Genomic DNA, 10,067 nt, shown 5'->3' on the forward strand with positions numbered 1-10,067 from the left:
CTTCTTACATGAGTGCGTCCACTCTACCAGGTGTCGACGCCTTCCGGTTGGGAATGCTGGCGGTCTCCAGCTACTATCAATCGGTCAGGGGAATCCTGTTTTCACTATTTCATTGAGCGTCAGTACACATATATCCATAACAGCTTTTGCAAGGAAGATTACTGAAGAGCCTCACTTCCTGTGGGGGTATATGTACCCGTGCTGACGTCAGATCCGTCTCCAACTGCTAGCACGAGCACACTATACCCATTTGTTCTGAGTCCATCTGTCTACACTAAGGAAAACGAGATTATCAGGTAAGTAATCTCAACATTGGATAAGTTCTTGGAGGAGAAGTCCATTACCTGCTATTAATCAAGTTGACTTAGAGAATAGTGTCTGCTCTTATTGGCATCAGTAGCATGGGATAGACTTAGTTTCTGGGTACTTGCCAGGTTCTTATGGCCTGGATTAGCCACTGTTGGAAACAGGATGCTGGGCTTGATGGACCCTTGGGTCTGACCCACTATAGCATGTTCTTATCCTATCCCAAGGGGATGGCTATCCCAGCTACCTCAAAGGGAGTGGCTGTATATGAATTGTACAACCCCCTATTTACTAAATTCACTGTCTCTAGCTAAAGAATTAAGCCAGGGCGTTAATGGCAATAAGTCTGATGGGTCCATTATAACTGTCAAAGTTTCTTACATTCTTTTCCCTGTACGTACCTGGATCAGTCCAGACAGTGGGTTATGTCCCCAATCCAGCAGATGGAGTCAGCACAAGTTTTGAGGGGGCGTAACCATATATACTACTACCCCCTCTGCAGGAGTTCAGTATCTTCTGACTCCAGCAGATGCGAGTAGGGGAATCAGGCTTCCCCTCCTTTTCCTTTTTCTTCACTTTCTTGCTTGATTATGGCTTGTTGTTGGCTTTTTCTGTGGATCAAGCTTGTATCAAGTTTGTATTAAGTGTAAAAAAAAAAAAAAAAAGTAAGGCAGAGTTCTTTCAACTTCTGGGGAGTGGCTTATCTTCCTTGTCTCTTCTCTGCGGCCTTGCTGTTTATTTCTCGTTGCAGCCAGGGGTAAGTTTATTTTTCCTTTGTAGTTTTTTCCTTCACAGCTCAGCCCCCGGTGCCCGCGAAAGCCGGTGGAGCCGGCCTCTTCGCTCTTTACTCCCTCGCCCGCAGCCATTTTACAGCTCCTCATGGGCTGCTGAGCCATTTAGGGAAAGATGTCTGGGGCGGGTCGTGTGGCCGGGAAGGCCCCCCCGTGGCACCCTCCTCTATTTTCGGACAGCGGGCAGTGCGGGCCGACCGGGCCCCCCCGCAGCGGCGCTTTTGTGCGCGTGGCCCCCCCCCCCCCCCCCCCCGTGGCTTTTTCTTTTCTCCTACAGCGATCCCGATGCCGCGGCCGTCCCGCTGTTCGGCCTGCGGAGACCCGGGGTCCCTGACTTCCCGGGAGGGCATCTGTGCACGATGCCTTCCCGGGGGGGAAGGTACCTCACAGTCCCTGACTGATTTCTCTTTTTTGCCCGGGCGGCGCGGGCCGGCCACTCCGCCATTTTTGGCGGGAACGGCGGCCATTTTACATTCTGAGCGCCCTGAGGTGCAGGCCACGAGGGAGAATGGCTCTCTGGAGGACTCTACCAGCGGGGGTGTTCCCCCGATTTTGGTGCAGGAACCAAGCACCCAGAGCCAGGGAGCAGGAACCACGCCACCCCCGAAGCGCACCCGAGCAGGCCGGGGTTCTCTCCGGAGTTTATCCTGCTCATGCATACCGCTTATCTGCAGGGGCTGGAAGCACCTGTGGGACCCCCCCCCCCCCCCCTCCTAAGATCCCTCGGATGTCGCCCTCAACGCCGGCCCCCCCCCGACCCTCCGGGAGTGGGGGCCTCCCGCCTTCCTACCCGGGTCCGATCCATGCCCGCGGCAGTGGGGCGGTGCCAGACCCAGCGGGACATGGACTTGACCTCCTGGACGGGGGACAAGGGGACAGCACGCAGGAGGGGGATGATCCGCGTATCCTACGCCTCTTCCAGAGGGAAGAGCTGGACGACCTCATCCCGCAGATCATCCAAGAATTAGATTTGGACCCGCCACCAGACCCGCCTGCCCCAGTAGCTCCCGCTGTCGTCACTTCTTCAAGGAAGGGAGATCCTGTCCTGGCGGCACTCCGGCCGAGGGCTCGGGCTTTTCCCATTCATGACTCGTTTTTACAACTTCTCACCAGGGAATGGGACACCCCGGAGGCCTCCCTGAAGAGCAGCCGGGCTATGGAAAAGCTGTACCCGCTCCCTGAAGATTTTCTGGACCTCATCAAGGTCCCAAAGGTGGACTCCGCAGTGTCGGCGGTCACGAAGAGGACGACTATCCCAGAGACGGGAGGTGCGGCGTTGCGGGACACACAGGATCGTAAGTTGGAAGTTTTCCTTAAGCGGGTTTTCGAGGTCTCCGCTCTGGGTATGCGGGCGGTGATGTGCAGTTCGCTTGCCCAGCGGGCTAGTCTCCATTGGGTGCAACAACTCCTCACGTCTCAGAACCTGCCGTCCGATGAGGCTGCCCAGGCAGATCGGCTAGAAGCCGCAGTGGCGTATGGGGCGGACGCCTCGTACGACCTTTTTCGGGTCCTCGCAAGATCCATGGTTTCGGTAGTGGCAGCACGACGACTACTGTGGCTACGCAATTGGGCGGCTGATACGTCCTCTAAGTCGAGTCTGGGCTCTCTCCCCTTCAGGGGCAAGTTCCTCCTCGGGGAGGATTTGGACCAGATCATCAAGTCCCTGGGGGAGAACGCTGTTCATCGGCTGCCGGAGGATAGGTTTCGACCATCCAGAGCGTTTTCTTCTTCTCGGACCAGAGCCAGAGCGCAACGGCGCTACAGGGGATACAGACAGGCGGGCTCCCGGTCATCCGCCCCCAGGTCTCAGCCCTGGTCGCGCTCCTTTTGCGGGCGTCGGCCCGCACGCACTACTCCCGGAACCGGGAACCCCTATACCAAGTCTTCACAATGATGCCAGTCTCGCCCACTCCCCTGGACCGACTAACGTATTTGTACGCGGAGTGGGCACGGATCACCTCGGACCAGTGGGTCCTGGATACCATAAAACACGGCTACGCATTGGAATTTGTCCGCCCCCCGCAGGGAAGGTTCATCTTTTCCCCCTGTGGCTCGGACCTCAAGAGAGGAGCGGTGCAGCTGATTCTGGACAGACTCCGGGAGATAGGCGCTATTGCGCCCGTGCCCTTCGGAGAGGTGGGCTCGGGCCACTATTCCATCTATTTCGTCGTACCAAAGAAGGACGGTTCCTTCCGGCCTATCCTAGACCTCAAGGAAGTCAACAAATCCCTTCGAGTCGTTCGGTTCCGCATGGAAACGCTCCGGTCAGTGATGGCGGCGGTGCATCGGGGGGAGTTCCTCGCCTCCCTGGACTTAACGGAGGCCTACCTGCACATTCCCATCCGCCCGGACCACCACCGTTTCCTTCGTTTCAAAATTCTGGACCAGCATTTTCAGTTCACGGCTCTCCCGTTCGGATTGGTGACGGCGCCGCGCACCTTCATCAAGATCATGGTAGTCGTGGCGGCAGCTCTCCGGAAGGAGGGCATCCTGGTTCATCCTTATCTGGACGATTGGCTCCTCCGGGCGAAGTCATTCGATCATGGACGCTCAGCGGTGACTCGAGTAGTACGGTTTCTACATTCCCTGGGATGGGTAGTGAACTTCTCCAAGAGCTCCCTCATGCCCTCGCAACGCTTGGGTTTTTTTTTGGGGGTGACCTTCGACACCCTACTGGGCAAAGTTTTTCTGCGCCAGGACAAAGCTCAATCCTTGCGGGATCACACACGACGGTTCTCTGCGTTACCAGAGCCCACCTCCTGGGACTACCTGCAACTCCTGGGAGTGATGGGGTCCACCATCGACCTTGTACCTTGGGCTTTCGCGCACCTCAGGACCTTACAGTGGGCGCTCCTCTCCCGTTGGAAACCAGTATCGCAGGACCTACCAGATGATTCTCCCGCTCCCGCAGAATGCCAGGGACAGTCTGGGCTGGTGGTTGGATCCGCCGAACCTGGCCCGTGGCGTGTCCCTCGATCTGCCAAATTGGGTGGTGGTGACCACCCATGCCAGTCTAGCAGGCTGGGGTGCGGTCTGCGATCGAAGCGCCACGCAGGGGACGTGGTCCACGGTGGAGGCGAAGTGGTCAATCAACCGTCTGGAAACCAGAGCAGTCCGGCTAGCTCTGCGACATTTCCTCCCGCTTCTTCGGAACCGGGAAGTCAGAATCCTATTGGACAACGCTACCACCGTGGCCTACATCAACCGACAAGGAGGCACGCGCAGCCCGCAGGTCGCGCCCGAGGCGGCGCTGCGGATGCAATGGGCGGAGCGTCATCTCGTCCGGCTAGCAGCCTCGCACATCGCCGGTGTGGACAACGTCCAGGCGGACTTCCTCAGTCGTCAACTGCTGGACCCCGGAGAGTGGTCTCTCTCCGACAAAGCGATGCAACTTCTCATCCATCGGTGGGGGGCCCCCCACTTGGATCTGATGGCGTCCGCTCTCAACGCCAAGGCTCCACGCTTCTTCAGTCGCCGGAGAGAGCGCGGCGCGGAGGGAGTGGATGCCCTGGTCCTCCCGTGGCCGCCACATCTTCTGCTCTACGCTTTTCCACCATGGCCCCTGCTCCGCAGAATAGAAAGCCATCAGGGGACCGTGGTTTTCGTCGCCCCAGAATGGCCCAGGCGACCCTGGTTTGTGGACCTGCTACAGCTGGTGATCGACGGGCCAATCAGGCTGGGGCACCTCCCCCAGCTCCTACATCAGGGCCCGGTATTTTTCGAGCAGGCAGAACTCTTCTGTCTTGCGGCCTGGCTTTTGAGAGGCGCCGCCTCCGGCGTCGGGGCTACCCGGAGGCGGTAGTATCCACGCTATTGCGGGCACGAAAGACATCGACGTCGGCGGCCTATGTTCGAGTTTGGAAGGTGTTCGAGCTGTGGTGTACCAGCCAGGCCACGAGACCTGCTAAGGCTTCTGTACCTCAGATCCTTCAGTTTCTACAGGCAGGGGTGGAAAAAGGGCTCACCTATAATTCACTACGGGTTCAGGTGGCCGCCCTTGGTTCGCTGTTGGGCGATGGGGGCTCTCTTCTACAGTATCCTGACATTGCTCGTTTTTTCAAGGGTGTCAAGCATATGCGTCCTCCGTTACGGGACCCTTGTCCCTCCTGGAGTCTTAACCTTGTGCTTCGCTCCCTGTCGGGACCACCGTTCGAGCTGCTGCGCAGCGCAACGATAAAGGATCTCACTCTCAAGACTGTATTTCTTGTGGCCATCTGTTCCACTAGACGCATCTCGGAGCTGCAGGCTCTGTCGTGTAGAGAGCCCTATCTCCGTTTCTCCGACTCTGGAGTTTCGCTTCGCACCGTTCCCTCCTTCCTTCCGAAGGTGGTTTCTGCATTCCATGTGAACCAGACGGTGGAGTTGCCGTCCTTCTCTTCCTCAGAGCCGAAGTCTCTCCGTCTCTTGAATGTCAAGCGCACTCTGCGCCTCTATCTGGAGGCTACAAATGAGTTCCGGACCTCTGACCATCTCTTCGTACTCTGGGCCGGTCCTAAGAAGGGGTCTCAGGCCTCGAAGACTACCATTGCCAGATGGCTGAAGGCCGGCATCGCTGCTTCCTACATTGGGGTGGGTCGGACTCCCCCCACCCGGAATCGTAGCGCATTCTACACGTTCTCAGGCGGCTTCCTGGGCGGAGGTTCGCTCGGTATCCTCGCAGGAAACTTGTAGGGCAGCCACCTGGAAATCGTTACACACGTTCTCGAGGCACTATCGTCTGCACCTCGCCTCTTCGGTCTCTGGACACTTTGGCGAGCAGGTTCTCCGAGCAGGCCTCGCAGGACCCCACCCGATTTAGGGAAGCTTGGGTACATCCCACTGTCTGGACTGATCCAGGTACGTACAGGGAAAAGAAAATTATTACTTACCTGCTAATTTTCGTTCCTGTAGTACCATGGATCAGTCCAGACGCCCACCGCGTTTGGGTTCTTGATCCTGCTCAGCTCTGCGCTACTTCTTGCTCGCAGTGTTCTGTGTCTTCACAGTTGTTTCTTTTTGCTGTTTTTCACAGCTCCCTACAAGTTGGTAGGATGTTTGCAGTTACTTGTTGCGGTTAAAATTGTTTTCATTATCTGTTTCCACAAACTTGATCCTTTGGGGGTTTCTACTCTGGCTTTGATATACTCGATACTGAACTCCTGCAGAGGGGGTAGTAGTATATATGGTTACGCCCCCTCAAAGCTTGTGCTGACTCCATCTGCTGGATTGGGGACATAACCCACTGTCTGGACTGATCCATGGTACTACAGGAACGAAAATTAGCAGGTAAGTAATAATTTTCTTTTAGATTCTCCTGTTTTTCCGCTTCATAGGAGACATCATCCATACATGATGTCACATTATTTTGGAATGAAATCAACTTCCACCCCCTCCTGTCCTCATACTGTGTCACGAAATCTCCAAACCCCTCTCATCACAAAAGTGGTAACCTCCTGCCACCCTCTGTTGGAGGGTGACATCATTTATAAGCAGCCCCTTATGGTGACCCTTTGTCCTTGAGCTTCTCATTCAAAGGTAAGTGCTTCCTTCTGGTACTTTATAATACACATGTTCAAATACCTAGCAGGCTTCAACATCTCCTTTTTCTCTCTTTTAGAGAGAATTCTTTAGATCTTTAAGTCTCAAGCTGTGTATCATTTTGTAACCGTCTAATTGCAGCTAAATATTAATGTGTCCATTTCTCTCCTTCCTTTCAGAATCCATTACTTATGAATGCAACCATCTACATCCTAAAGCAATGTCACAGATTCCGACTTCCAAGATCTACGTTGCATCCATCTTCTCCATTCACTTACTACTCTTCTGTACACCGACTACTTCTGTTTTCCTGTCCTTGAGCAAAAACTGCACCGAATGTATCAAGCTAATTCGTACTACCACTCAAACTGGATTTCAAGTTGTCTCAACAATCATCCATCAATCTCAACCACCAACTTCCTGTGCCACACTACCTGCTTGTGCCCTGAATACTACTCAAGGCTATCAATCCTTCCATCGATGTTTAGAAACTGGCAAAGTCATCTGTCATACCCCAACAACTCCTAAGTACTACAACATATACCGTGCCTGGCCACCTTCAAAAAAGGCATAAAAACGTGGCTTTTCAGAAAGGCCTATCCGGAAACCAATCAAACCTAGTCACTCCTACCCTTGTTCCTCTCTTGCAGCCCCCAGCCTTAATCCCTCACACCCTGCCAGCCCTTCTAAGGCACCTCCTTATCGCCTTTCCTTTGCCCGCCCTCGTTCTGCTATTTTACAAAATTGCTCATTGTATCCGATGTAATTAATCTATTGCTAGTTGTAACTGCTGTAAATAGTCCCTTCTGTAAATAAGTTCCTCCTATTTCTTATTTTTGACTGTTGTTCCTTACTCTCTTTCACGCTACCTATCTTTCTCTCTCTTCTCCTGTCTCCCTTACCCCCCTCCTTTTTTCTGGCCTGCTCCCATCCCCTGCCCCCTGTTCATTGTAATTTCCTCCTTTAATTGAGTTACTTGTAAACCGGCGTGATGTGCCATACGAACGTCGGTATATTAAAAGTTGTTAAATAAATAAATAAATAAAACAACATCACCCTCACTGCAGGACTACCAAAGAGCTACACTTCAAGTATTGTCCCAGAAGGAAAGGGCATCTTATACTACATCAACTCGACTAAGGTTCTTATGGGAAGTGAAACGACTGTCACAATAACATTCGATGCCTGTGAAGCCATTGATAAACACCCAAATGCACTCCACTGTGGGTCTCAAGCCTGGAAGAATTCCTATGTCTACAACCACAAATACCTCTGCCCATACAACCGTGCAGCTAATCCATCCAGTTGGCTACCATGCGTAGGGGACCTGACACTGTCAGGATGGGCTCTAGTTTGTGATTACACCGGAGGAGGTTACCATGGCTGCCACGGAATAGGACGGCTAACTGTAGTAAATGGTAATACAGTATCTATACAATGGCCTCTAAGAAGTGAAGGATTCCCTTGGCAAGATACTTGGGGATTTGGTATCGACGGAACTGGAAGAGACCCCATGACCTACATTACCATCACTCAGCGGAGAGACAAACCTCGTCCAATTATTCACCAGACTACTGTGGTGGGTTATCAATCCTTCTTCGATGAAATATCTCATGCCACTGATGAACTAAAGAAACATACAATTTCTCAGCAAGTAAAAAACCTGTTTGTCAATTTGGCAGAAAACATAGCTCTCTCTCTTGAAGTCAAGAACTGTTTTGTATGTGAGGAACAGATACAGGAGAGCAATGGCCATGGGAAGCCAAGGAAACATTCCAATCTGATCTTAATACTTTGAATACCACTGTTACCTACAACCGTAAATCTCATCCATATGAATGGGCGCTACAGACTAATGTTATTGGCAGACTATGTATCTCTCGACAACATTCACGCATCTATACCGTGCCTGTTGGAAATTCTCCATGTACAGGGGTTCTTACTGCCAACCTTACCACCCAGACATGGTGGCAGACTGAAAATTCTACCATGCCTACTCCCATCTGGACTGAATCGACTTTGAACAAGACATGGATGGCTGCGGGCGTAACTACTACCATTTTCAATACTCCAGATGGTTATTATTACGTATGTGGACGGAGAGCCTATGAACAATTGCCAGCAAGCTGGTATGGAACTTGCTTCTTGGCTACAATCCGTCCAAGTTTCTTCCTACTTCCCATCACTGCTGGGGAAACCTTAGGAGTTCCAGTATACAGTCCCATGAGACCCAACAAACGTCGAAGCACTCCTAAAGTATCCATAGGAGATTGGAAAGATCAGGAGTGGCCTCCTGAACGAATTGTACAATACTATGGTCCGGCCACCTGGGCTGAGGATGGTTCTTATGGATATAGAACACCTATTTATATGCTGAATCGGATTATAAGACTCCAAGCAGTACTGGAACTCCTGACAAATGATTCTGCCTTGGCTCTCAACATCTTAGCCAAGCAGAACACTAAAATTATAACAGCTGTCTACCAAAATCGATTGGCTTTGGACTACCTCCTAGCTCAGGAAGGTGGTGTATGTGGCAAATTTAATCTTTCTAACTGTTGTTTACAGGTAGATGACAAGAGTAAAGTCATTGAGGAGATTACTGATCGAATGATTCGCCTGGCCCATGTACCAGTGCAGATGTGGACTGGAATCCTTGACTGGACAGGTTCTTTACCCAACTGGCTCACTTCCATTCCTGGCCTTAAAGAACTCCTCTTTCCTCTGATACTTCTTGTTTTCACATGCATTCTACTTCCTATTTGTCTCCCTCTTATTTTTAGATATCTCCGATCCATGATTGAAAATATTGCTGATCGGCGAGCAGCTGCTCACGTCATGATGATTAATAAGTATGTGTCTGTCTCCACATTCCCTTCATCTGACTCTTCTGACTACGACACTAACAATGATTCTGATACTGATTCTGATAAAGAGTACCTAACTACTAATTTATAATTCCATAAACTCTGACCTCTAAGCACTATCATAATGGAGCTAACGTGTTGTTGGGGTAAGTCGGGCTACAAAGGGGGGTGACACCAATAGGGTCCACCCGTCTCAAACCCGTGAAGCAACCAACGACCTAGCAACATATTAGGGCTCACATTCCATGTCACTGGTACTAATTCTCATTTGTCGTTTCAGTTACCCTCCAGATATAAAGTGATACTTCTGCCTTCTCCTCAAAGTTGAAGTATCAAAGGGGGGAATGAAGGGGTTCAATTTCGTGACCCCCCTGAAGTACGAACAACTGAACATCCTCCGACTAATCATGCCAGCAGTGAAACGCACAGCCATCTTGAACGTACTAACATTTGCAACGCAAATGATACGTAATGCGTAGTGACGCAGTAGCGCACTAACCTTTAGCGTAACGTAACGTAACTCCATTTTGGAATAATACTTTGTATTGTATTAATACGAATGCCGATGTAAAATGTCTAACACGTC

The sequence above is a fragment of the Rhinatrema bivittatum genome, chromosome 8, assembly GCF_901001135.1.
Source record: "Rhinatrema bivittatum chromosome 8, aRhiBiv1.1, whole genome shotgun sequence".
NCBI lineage: Eukaryota > Metazoa > Chordata > Amphibia > Gymnophiona > Rhinatrematidae > Rhinatrema > Rhinatrema bivittatum.